The sequence below is a fragment of the Talpa europaea genome (assembly GCF_964194135.1).
Source record: "Talpa europaea genome assembly, chromosome: 1".
Taxonomy (NCBI): domain Eukaryota; kingdom Metazoa; phylum Chordata; class Mammalia; order Eulipotyphla; family Talpidae; genus Talpa; species Talpa europaea.
The window spans coordinates 93,777,210-93,789,887 of record NC_140073.1 but is presented as its reverse complement, the minus strand read 5'-3'; positions in this window follow the sequence as shown (position 1 = coordinate 93,789,887).

The following is a 12,678-nucleotide window of genomic DNA, read 5'->3' as shown; positions in this document are numbered from 1 at the left end:
TGCCCGCTGCTCCCCTCAGCAGTGTATTTCAGTCAGTCTGCCTGTTCTGCTCCCCGCTCTGTTTCTGGTGAATCCTCTCACCCCTCTGCACCTCTGGCCTGTACCCCAGTTTTTGTATGCATATTTAAATAAATTTTTAAAAAAGACTTCTGAGATAAGGACAGAGAAACCCAGGAGGGCTAATAAGGAAAGTAAGTTTTAAAAGAACTTGGACAGGGGCAGTGAAAGAAAGACTAAGTTAGGAGCTGTAAAGCTGAACACAGCTGCCCACGGAGTACAGCCACTGAAAGCCAATCACAAAGAGGATACCGATATTACAGAATAGGGAAAAAATGTTTATCTGCTAGCCACCGGCCCACTTTGTGACTTTTATCCCTCCTGGCATCACAGCCTTGGAGTCTTTGCTTTGGTTCTTTTTCCTCTAAATAAACTTTACTTTCTTGAACAAAGTTTGCTTCTCTCTGCTAACTTATCTAAAAGGTCTGTGAATTCCTTTCTTACGGCTTTGTGGGACAAGAACCTGTGGTGGTTCAAGGGTTACCGGGATGAACAACAGCAGCAGCAGCAGCAGCAGCCGTAATCACCGTTAACAGCACACACCGGCTTCATATGCAGCAGCTCCCACCTTCCCAGGGCGTTCTGTCTCACATGCACCAGCCTCTGTAACCTTCACCTCTTTTCTAGCCTTTTCTTCATAACACCTTTTACTACCTGACACCACTCATCCCTATACTGCCCTGCTCTTTTTCTTCTCTTTTCTTTTCTTCTTTTTTCATTTTAAAAGGACAGGCTTATTAGGAAAAGGAGAAGCAAGGAGGGAGGCCTCTGCATGGACACAGGTGGGCTGAGAGCAGCGGCTGCTGCTTTGCCAAGGGAAAGGGTTATTGAAAAGAGACCCCTGCAGAGTCTTGGGCGGGCAGGAGAGCTGCCAACACCTGCCTGCATTCCTGGAGGGGGCGAGGGGGAGGCTGCTGCAGCTGCCCCTGGTCTGTGGGGTCCCATGAGTGATCTCGGGTGCTTTACACTGTTTCTCTGAGAGAGCCTTGGGATGCGGCCAGCACTGCACTGAATCTGCAGGTGCTTTGGGGGTGGTCTGGTTTTGTGTATAGAAATGCAGCTGAATTTTGTGAATTGATCTTGTGCTCTGTAACTTTGCTGAATTCATCTTTTCTAACAATCTTTGGTGGAGTGATGTGGAAAATTGCAAGTAGAAAAATCCTGCTGTTTCGGCCACTTCCTGGGTCATCTGCAACACCTGGGACGTGGTAGCCACTAATAGAACTTTCCCACGGTGCCTCTTAACAGCATGTGACTCCTACAGGCACGCTTACCCCACAACATCACACAGTGTATAGTCAGGGCTTGGCCTGCATAATAAATTTTGTTGTCTTCTCTGTTGTTTTTGGAGTGGCATTTGAGAAGTTGTTGACTCTCCAGTCACTACAAATGTCCAGATAACTAGTAGCAGTGTGTAGGGTAAAGAAAATATCAGGCTTTTCTGCCCTTCCGCCATCAGGATAGATGATGGATCCTTGTCCTGAATGCATGCCTGATGGCGGGCACCTGGAATAGGGTGTGGGCATAGGTAGATGGGATTCAGCTGAGCTAAGACTGTGCTTTTAAGGGCGGCGTCATGGGGACGCCAGCAGCAGCAGAAGCAGCAGCAACAGCAGCAGCAGCAGCAGCCCCAGCCAGCAGCAGCAGAACCTGAAGGAGAAGCGGAAGCAGAAGCAGAGAATGCTAGAGAGCCCAGATAGTGTGAAGACTTGCTGGGGGCTGGGAGGCCTGCCAGCCTCCCAGCCCCCCAGCCAGCACCCCTGCCTGCCATATACCCGCTGAACCCCAATAAAAGACCTGCAAAACCACTGAGGACTCTGACTCCTCCTTTACCCGGTCTGCATGGGATCAGAAAACCTGCACTGGTCCAGTTCCTGCCTTTACACAGTGGAAATACTCAATATTTCTATATTCTTGTTTCCCAGCATCTGCGCTTTACCCCATGTGGCACTTGACTTGAAATAGTCCAGTAAGTCTTACCCAAAACACTCTCCCAGGGAGCCCAGCATAACCCCAGTGAGGAAAACACCACAGTTTCTGTGTTATAATCAATCCACAGGCCCAGCTCAACTTTCACCACCTGCCCCACCTCTGCCAAAATGTCTTATTCCATTCTGATCTACTTCTCTCTCGAAACTTCCTAAGATGGTTCCTCATTTCACAACCTTGATGGAGTTTGTGTGCGCACATGCCTGCAATCTGGGTGGTCTTCTCTGCTTGACCTCTGTCGGGTAGGTTTTTATGTTCACACCTTGTTTTGCCACCTGCATCACCCATTTACCTGCATGGCTGCTAAGTCTGTTTCTCAGTCTGAGAGCTGACTTTTGGGTGGTATTAAGCCAAAGGAAAAGTGAAATTACCATTTTTATGGTGGATTATAATATAACCATGGCAAAAACAGGCCCCCGTTTCAACTTTTTTATTTTCCACTAGACCTATGGACAGTGCTAAAAATAAGGAACATTTTCAGTGGCAGGGCTTTTGCACTTGGGGTTCTCTGTACTTGAAGTACCCACTGTACCCCTTCATTCAGGTCGTTGTCAAATAACTCCCTCCACAGAGACCCCACTAGATCACTGTCCAATAGCAGCTCTGTAACCTCAATCTATTTTCCACCTTCTCTTCATAATACCTGTTACACCTGACATTTTCTCCTTTGGCCCTTTGTCTCTCCCGCCCCTCTTACCCTCAGAAACCTCACTTTTTTCAGAGTCCTGTGGCTTTTACGAGTATCTTGCTTTGTTTTCTCACCTGCTGTGTGATCATCCAACATCTGTCCTCATCATTCTGACTTGCTTTACGACGAAGGAAAAGCAGCAAAGTTCCACTTTGTTGTCAATGGTAATATTCTGTGCCCCCATGTGGTGGAGAGGCTTCCATTGTGCGCCAGACCACATGTTCCTGACCCCGTCCACTTGGTGGGCACGCAGGCCGCTGCCTTTGTCTAGGTGTGATTTGGCTATAAATAGGAGGAAGAGGCGAGCCGGGAATCTTCACTCTGCTGACATCTTTCCAGACTCATTTCTCATGTTCACGCGTGTGGTAACATGTCAGCACTTCATTTATCTCCTTCATTATAATAAAAGTTACATAACTTTTACCTCTACAACCTTTAGTTACATGAACATTGTTGTACAGCTGTCCCTACCCGTCTCCAGAGCCTTTCATTTCCCCCCTGAAACTCCATCTCTCACCCCGTGGCAGCCACATCCCATGTTCTGTTTCTGAATTTGACTGCGCTGGATAAGCACAGAAGGTGAATTTCTCTACACTTTTCCTTTTGTGTCTGGGTAATTTTTGCCATCAGATAATGATTCTAATGTTCCTACAAGTTGTGGCATGTACCAGGATTTCCTTCCTTGTCTAAGACTGAATATTACGCTCACATATGTATATAAAGGGGCTATTTTTGGTCCAGCCAGAAGACGTCATATTAAAGACAGCTAATAGTCTTCTGACTGGCACTCTGAAATGCAACTTGTCAACTTATGAAGGATGGTTTCTTCTCTGTCCATTGTTGCAAGCGCATCTGCTGTTCTTGTGAGAGAAGCGGAAGCGGGAAAGGCCCATCATGACCATCCCCGTGTTCATAGTGTGCACGTAATTTCCTTTCGCCCTGTGCGCTTCTTTCTTAAAACACCTAATCTGACACTGCATTTTGCTTTATTCCCTATTAATTCATCATCTGTGTTTTTTTTAAAGATTTATTTATGCATACAAGAACTGGGGTACAGGCCAGAGGTGTGGGGGGGCGGTGAGAGGATTCACCAGAGACAGAGTGGGGAGCAGAATAAGCAGACTGACTGAAACGCACTGCTGAGGGGAGCGGCGGGTGAGACGGGAGAGGTCTGCTGCGCCTGTGGGTAGCTCCCTGGCTGGGGATTGAACTTGTGCTGCAGTGGCTTCATAGGTTGTGTCTTAACTCCTTGCGCCACCAGGGAGGACCCATCTTCTGCGTTTTAAACAATAATCTTTGCACAATGAGACTCCTGGGCTTCTTATGCTTGGCTGAAACCATCTTTGGAGTAATTCCCTCCTCAGACCACATTGATGTAATGACATATTTTATCGGTCTCAGTGGCAGCACTGGAAGAAACCCAGGATATTTCTACAAATTGAATGAGAAATTAAGTTCTTGCAGGTGTAGCAATCCAATTATGTTAATAACTGCCAGGTATATTTTAGGCTAAAATATGCACACCTATTTCAAGGAAGCAAAAGGTCATCTTTTTTTGAAAGCTTTCAAAATCTTTTTGCCAGGAGATAAGTAGATCAAGAACACTTATGCCCACTTTCAGCCATAGATAAGGGATAGTATTTTTCTGATCACATACCTAGACACTAGGATGGATAGATTTACCCTGTTAGTTGTCTCTAGTAAACACACTGGCTGTAAGAATTAGCTCCCATTCCTGGAGAGAGTATCCAGGATACTGGTTTTGTTCCTGACACCATCCAGTGTAGACAACTAGGTAACTGTGACCTTGGGAGGCTTGGGGGCTGTGGTGGAGAAGATGGTGCTGTATCTGAGGCTGCTGCTATCCAGATCTCTTGTCAACTGTAAGGAAAGCTTTTTAAAAATGCATTTTTATTTCAGAGGTTAACGTCCATATTTTTCATTTCTAAATCCCATTTGCTCTAGAAGTACTCCCTACGCTGTCATGTTTATGACCATGTTATGCTAGAGCAGAGTTGTAGCGGAGTGGTTTCTAGGTTGATTATACTAAATATGCCCAGGCCAGACCCAGGGGTACCCTGGGGCCTCCAGACTTCTACTCCATAAAGGGGTCAGGCCATCTGCAAACACAAAGACAAAGCAGACTCTTGATGTAAAAGCACTTAAATAGAATTAGCGTGCCTTGAGAGAGAAGAGAAGAAAGGATAGCAGTTTAAAAAAAAAAAAAACATCCAAAGTTCCACATCTTTGGGTACGATGCTGCCTGACAGAGTTGGCTCAAAGCACTGCAGGGCCAATGAGGCCCGAAAATTTGCCAAAAGTCTAATGCCCCTTATGATGTGGAGCCACAGGAAGGGGTTGGAGAGAATGGGCCAGGCAAGTCTTGGATAAAGGTCAAAAAATCGATAATGCTATTGTCACCCTCGCTTCCTGCCTCTAGCCTCATGTGCCTTTCGAATGTCTCTGCGTGTCTCTCCTCCATATTCCTCCTCCGAGTCCCACAAGCGTGAGGTCAAGTCCCAAGCGGAGCAGCAAGCAGGCTCCTGTTCTGCAGGTGTCTCTCGCCATCACTCTTCTTCCCCTTCAGAACTGCTGCCGGGTAGTGCCAGTCATCCTGCTTCTATTTTTCCTGACCTTCCTCCTTAACCTGTGTTGTTTCTAACCTCTCTGACGCTACAACTGTATCCACAGGCCAGATACAACCGGCTTGACGCCGCCTCACGGCGACGTACCAGCCCTCCTCGCGCCGAGGGACGTTCATGCTCAGTGCAGGTTGGTGATGAGGACATGGAGAGGATCCTGATGGCGACACTTTGAAGAGCTAAGGCCCCATCGATTGTTCTTTTAAATAATGGTCTCTTAGCCAATTTTCCCCAGTTACTATGTTTACCCCATTTTCTAAGTGATTTCCCAAACCCTGCACCAAATGATGGAATCTGTGTGACCTCCATTCTATGCTAAATTTATCATGTCTTTGTACAAAAAGGCTTGTTGGACTGGAATGGTTCATTTGCTTTCAAGCCACCAGCTTTCTTTGCTTATTGGAGAGCACTGGCCGGTCTGCTGTCTCTGCTTTTCCTTCATTCCCAGCCCTGACCCACGGCTCCCCAGGCACCGCCCCTCTCCATCCTTCCCTCCGCAGTCAGTCATCATGTCTGCTTTCTATTGGTAAAATGTATTTTTTATTTTACTGGCTCCCATAATATTATCTTTTTTAAAAGGTTTTATATTTATTTATTTATGCCTACAAGAACTGAGGTGTAGGCCAGCATTGTAGGGAGTGAGAGGAGTCACCAGAGACAGAGTGGGGAGCAGAACAGGCAGATCGACTGAAATACACTGCTGAGGGGAGCAGTGGGCGAGACAGGAGAGGTCTGCTGAGCCATGAGGGTAGCTCCCTGGCTGGGGATTGAATTCATACTGTAGTGTTGATTGAACTGATACTTAACCCCTACACCACCAGGGAGGCCCCAAATTCCCATATTTTCAAATGAAAAGAAACTCTGCATAGCTCCAAAAATAGCCAGTGTCCTCGGTGATGAGGCTACTCCCCCTTCCTTGTCAGACAGGGCCACCTCCTGAGTCCACATGACAACATCGCACCTCCTCTCTGGGGTGCTTCTGCCCTTGATCCTCTCGTCCCAGTTGTGTCAACCACTTTGTTTCTTTCCTCTCTTGTCTTCATGTGAAAAGCAAAGTAGCTCCTTAGAATACCTTTTCCTTGTGTCCCAGAGCTGTCACTCTGTTCTCTGATTCCAGAATTCCTACATGGAGTGTAAAATTCTCACCATAAATCAATGATCTTCATTTACTGATAGACTATCTGCTGGGTGGCCTGGTGTTGCTGTCTGAGAATCCCATTGGATGAGGTGAGTGCTCTGTAAGAGTAAGGGAGGGGAAATGTAGCTTTCAGTTTTCCCAGAATGCAAGATCATTATGGTCACTGCAGGATGGCCCAGGGTAACTTAGAAGACTCTGAAAAAGAGAAATTAGGATAGAGATGCTAGGTAGTTTGCTAATGACTTACTATTTAAATGTAGTATGACAGATTACAGTAAGAGATTATAGGACATGGGGAGTATGTTCATCAAAAGTTGTATAGTACCGATGCCTTTTTATGCTTAGGTCTGGATTAAGATTCATTCATTTTTGCCAAAGATACCACAGGGGTCACTGTCCGTCTGTGTTTACCAGGCACCCCATATCCAATTTGTTCCATTACATTGATGTTAGCTCTATTCACTTGGCTCAGGATTCCCTGCCAATTTCCTCCATTTTCATGTTAATAATTTTCTACTTAACATTAACAAAGGTGATGGAGATATTTATATAAACCATCATGTTTAATCTGAAAAAAATTTTTAAGATTTTATTTATTTATGCATACAAGAACTGGTATCTAGGCCAGAGGTGCAGGGGGGGTGAGAGGATTCACCAGAAATAAAGTGGGGAGCAGAACAAGCGGATCTATTGAAATACACTGCTGAGGGGATCATTGGGCGAGTCAGGAGAGGTCTGCTGCACCTTGTGGGTTAGCTCCCTGACCAGGGATCAAACTCATGTTGCAGTGGCTAGTGGCAGCTCATTTGAGCTGAGACTTTAACCCCTGAGCCACCAGGGTGGCCCTAGAGTGAAATATTTTAAGCCAAAAGAAAAAAATCCCCTTTTCATAAAGGGGGTTTGAATGTTGTTGGCATTCTAATGGTTCCTTTAAATGCCTCTGCCTATTCCCAGAGGGATTTTTTCTTTTTTTCTTTTTCTCCCCCTTTTTATTTGAATCTTAGCATGCATTTAAGTTATGGTGCTCCTGATCTGTATGGTTTTCAAGCTTGCCCAGAAATATGACCACTGTGGAACACCCACAAAAGTGTAAATGAGTGTTTCAATGACACAGTCTTTCCTGTGCCAGTCAGTCTCTGTGAATTGAACCAGGATGAGATGAAAATGAAGGCCTGTTGTTTGCCAGGACACTGGATTTATCCTGATGTGTGACAAGTTGATTTGGAACACAGGAATTTCATCTAATCTGTTCTCTCTTTTTTTTCCTTTTGTTATGGCAATTAACTAGTCACAGAAAGGATCTTTGGTTTTACAATTTTTCTTTAAAAAAAAAATGCCATGATTTCATTCATGTCTTGTTCTCCCCATGGGTATATACAACTTATAGAACTCTTGTGTTTGGAAAGCTGAGAGGAGCCCAGACCTTGAAGTCATATATTCTTTTCACAGTTTTTTGTTTGCTTGAACTAAAATTATTCAAAGCTGTAGATTAAAGAGCATAAATTTCTAAATGAATCAAAAGGCAAAATATGTATATTTGGATTTGATAACTAGCAGGTACAGGCTAGAAATTCAAATCCCCTCAGTAAAAAAAAAAAGATGTGACCTTGATATTAACACTCCAAATGCTGCAGCTCTGCCTACACCTGTTGAATGGAAGCCCATATTTTCACTCTTACATATTTTTCTGTAATCACAGTGGAATTCTGCAAACATTAAAAAAAGCTTACCAGTTACTTTTCACCTGCCAAGGAGTAGGGAGGTCCAATAAGCAATGATTTTTTCATTAATTTCAGTTGACTGTTTCTGATAATAAAAGGGAGTTGGGTATATTATAGAAATTTTTAAAAGTAGTAAATTCGAATAATAACAATGTTTTTTTTTTCCATCACAGATACTTTGATGAGTTAGCTTACTTACCAGTATGTTCCAAAATTTAAATTAGGAAATATTACAATTGTGTGTAAGGGCAGGTAGTATTACAAAATGAACCCATTAGCCAGTTCAAGAAATAGAAAATCACATCATAACATTCTTCTTTCTCCATAAGTAAGCACCAATATGCCTTTCATCAAAATTATTTACCTTGCTCTTCTTTAAATATATCACCTAAGTATGTATCACTAAATGTATAATTAAACCATGATTTTAATATTCTGATTTTTTTTTATAAAGAGGCATGTATTTTATTCATTTATTTATTTGTTTGTTTGTTTATACATGCACTGGGTACAGTCAGAAGCACGGGAGGGTGAGAGAACTCACCAGAGCCAGAGCGGGGAGCAGAACAGGCAGAAGGACTGAAGCACACTGCTGAGGGGAGCAGCGGGCGGCAGGAGAGGTCTGCGCGCCATGTGGGACCCTCCTCCGGTGGCCGGGGAGCAGCCAGGAATCAAACCAGCGCCGCAGAGGCCGCGGGCAGCTTCGCAACCCAGCGCTCAACCGCTGCGCCACCAGGGAGGCCCTTAATATTCTGATTTTTAAAACTTAAATCATACTAAGTTTATTTTATATTGTGACTCTTTCACTCACCAATATTGTAGGCAAGATTAACCCACATTATTAATCCACAAGATGCATCCAATAATTAAAAATAATTAGAGCCTAATTATTTTCACTGCTGTATAATCCAGCTGATGCAAAATAGTTTTTGCATTCTACATAGACATAAGGATTATAGAGAGTGTATTTCATTAATATTTTTCTTCTTTCATGTAAAAATACATATATAATAGGGCCTCCCCTGGTGGCAAAGGCGGTTGAGCGCCGCGCTGTGAAGCTGTCAGCAGCCTCTGCAGCGCCAGTTCAATCCCAGCCCGCCTGCGAGGGTCCCACATGGCATGGCAGACCTCTCCTGTCTCGCCTGCTGCTCCCCTCAGCAGCGTCTTCGGTCCATCTGCTTGTTCTGCTCCCTGCTCTGGTGAATCCTCTCACCATCCTGAGCATCTGGCCTGTACCCTGGTTCTTGTATAAATAAATAAATCTTTAAAATATATATATCTAAAATAAAATATATAAATCAAAATATATATATTTTTTTCTTCTTTGGTGGAGTTACATTATCCCTGGGATTGTATATTCTACCTTGTCATTTAACTCTGTAACATAATTATTTTCCACAACATCAAAAACCATTCAAAATTATTGTATCTAACTGCAGTACTGTATGCATACGCTGTAATTTATTTAACCATTCCGTGGGATTGTCATTTAGATTGTTCCCAAGCATATTTTACTATGAAGAAAGTGCTGGTGAACATTTTCAGACTTTTAACTGAATTTTATAGCACTTCCTTAGGTCATTTCCCAAAAATGACTGTTTCAATTTAAAATATTTTAAATTCAAGGTTCTCTGCAGAAGGGTGGTATGATTTTACTTCCACGGGAATGAGTATATATTTCATCTCATCACTGCCAACATTTCATTCTATTTCCTTCAAGGCTCTTGGCACAAACGACTCTAGCCGACCGTCACCGCTGCCTGCCCACGGGGCCCCGCCCGGTCTCTTCCGCCACATCCCGCCCGTCACGGCCCGGCGCACGCGCAGTCACCGCTGCGCAGCCAGCGCAGCCTCGGCCCTTTCATTTCTCTGCGCTTTTGCTGTTGCCCTTACTTGCCACCAGGTGGCGCGCTCTTACCTTTACTGCACTTCGGCCATCAGGGCGCTGTCCTTTCCCCGAGGCCCTCAGTCACTCTGCGTTTCATTGACAAGCGACCCTGTCCTGCATTGTTCCGCACTTCGCGCCTTTTCCTCGCCCCCACCCCTCCCGTTCCGGCCTTACTCTGCGCTGTGTGCCCCCCTCCCGGCTTTACCCGCCCGTCAACAGTCATTCTGGGATGTGCCCAACAGTACCCCTGCCCCTGCAGGCCACGAGACACCACACTCACTAACTGCAGCTTTTCTTTTGCCCCAGGACCCGCTCCTTCCACAGGGACTAGACAGAGTGCCTGGTGACACCATAAGATGTCCAGGGCAAACTGAAATGGGTGTGCAAGGAGAAGCGCCAGGGGCAAAAAAGAACGACAGTAGTGACTGAGAGCGCCCTATTGTGGATCAAAGCGGTATCGGGGGAAAATCACGTTTAGAAAAAAACACAATAACCCGGAAGTGGGGGGAAGAGGAAGGAGAGGCTCCGTGGGCAAATGGAGAGCGACAAAACTGGAGCGCGCCCTCTTGTGGATCGGGGTGGTATTGTGTGAAAATCACATTCAGAAAAACACATTAACCCGGAAGTGGGGGAAGAGGAAGGAGAGGCTCCGTGGGCAAATGGAGAGCGACAAAACTGGAGCGCGCCCTCTTGTGGATCGGGGTGGTATTGTGTGAAAATCACGTTCAGAAAAACACATTAACCCGGAAGTGGGGGAAGAGGAAGGAGAGGCTCCGTTTGCGAATGGAGAGCGACAAAACTGGAGCGCGCCCTCTTGTGGATCGGGGTGGTATTGTGTGAAAATCACGTTCAGAAAAACACATTAACCCGGAAGTGGGGGAAGAGGAAGGAGAGGCTCCGTTTGCGAATGGAGAGCGACAAAACTGGAGCGCGCCCTCTTGTGGATCGGGGTGGTATCGTGGGAAAATCACGTTCAGATAAACACAACAACCCGGAAGTGGGGTTTGAGGAAGTAGAGGCTCCGTTGGCAAATGAAGACTAACTAAAACTGGGCGCGCCCTCTGTGGATTGGGGTGGTATTGTGGGACAATTTCGTTCCGAAAAACACATTAACCCGGAAGTGAGGGAGGAAGGAGTGGCTCCGTGTGTAAATGGAGAGCAACCAAAACGGATACCGCCTTCTTGTGGATCGGGGTGCTATCGTGGGAAAATTATCGGGGGTGGGGGTCCGGGGGAATATATGACCTCGGAAGTGGAGCGAGGAAGGAGAGGCTCCAGGGGGCAAATGGAGGTCGAGAAAAACGGAGAGCAACTTCTTGTGGATGGGGTTGGTATCGTGGGATAATTCCTGCTGGGAAGAGCATGTGGGCACGTAAGTGGCGGGAGGATGGAGAAGCTCTGGTGGCAAAGGGAGGACCGTTGACGTGCATAGCGCTGTCCCGGTCTGGGGTGGTGACTTGCAAAGACGGGAATGATGGCTGATGTGCTTGGCAAAGGGCAGAAATGTGAGCACAGAATAAGGCCCTAAATGGGATGAGGGAGGTAAGGAAAGGGTTGCAGTGCAGAACAATGAAGGAGAGTTGCTTGTGAATAAAACAGTTATGATGGAGGCTGCCACAGGGAGTACGTAGCAGCAACATAGCCAAAGCACTAGAGAACGAAAGGGCTGAGAATGGTCCTAGCCCAGTGTTGATTGGGATAGCCAGGCTGGGACTGAGTGCACTACCTGGTACCAAGGAGTACTGAGGCAAAAACAGAGTAAAATAACAGTCCCAAGACAGAAGGGAGAGGGGCAGGGCCAAGCAGAGATGGAAGGACAGATGGGGGGTGTTAGTGCCCCAATAACTAGATAGAATGAAATATTGGCAAGAATGAGATGAAATATGTGCTCATTCCTTCTTGGGAAAATATATTCATACTACCCTCCTGCAGACAACCTTGAATTTAAAGTATTTTTATTTTATTTTAAATGGAAAGTCATTCTATTTTTGGGAAATGAATGATCTAAGGAAATGTGTTTAAATACATAAAAATCTTTATGGGCAGAAATAGTCACCAGCATTTTCTTTGTAGTAAGAAATGATTGGAAACAATCTAAATGAAAACCCCAGGGAATGGTTAAATTACAGCATATACATAAAGTGTAGCAATTGACAATCATTTTGAATGGTCTTTGATGATGTGGAAAATAATTGTTACATTGTTAAATGACAAAGTAGAATAGACAATCCCAGGGAAAATGTAACTCTACCAAAGAAGGAAAGTATTAATGAAATATAATCTCTTTAATCCATATGTCTACGTAGAATGGAAAATTTATTTTGCATCAGCTAGATTACACAACAGTACAAATAATTAGGCTCTAGATGCATCCAATAATGTGGTCTAATCTTGCTTACATATTGCTGAAAGATTCAAAATACAAAATAAACTTAGTATAAATTTTAAAAATCAGAGAAAATTAAAATCAAAATTTAATTATACTTTAGTGATACACAAGTGATAACATTATAATGAAGGGCGAGGAAAATAATTTTGAATGTCATACTGGTCCT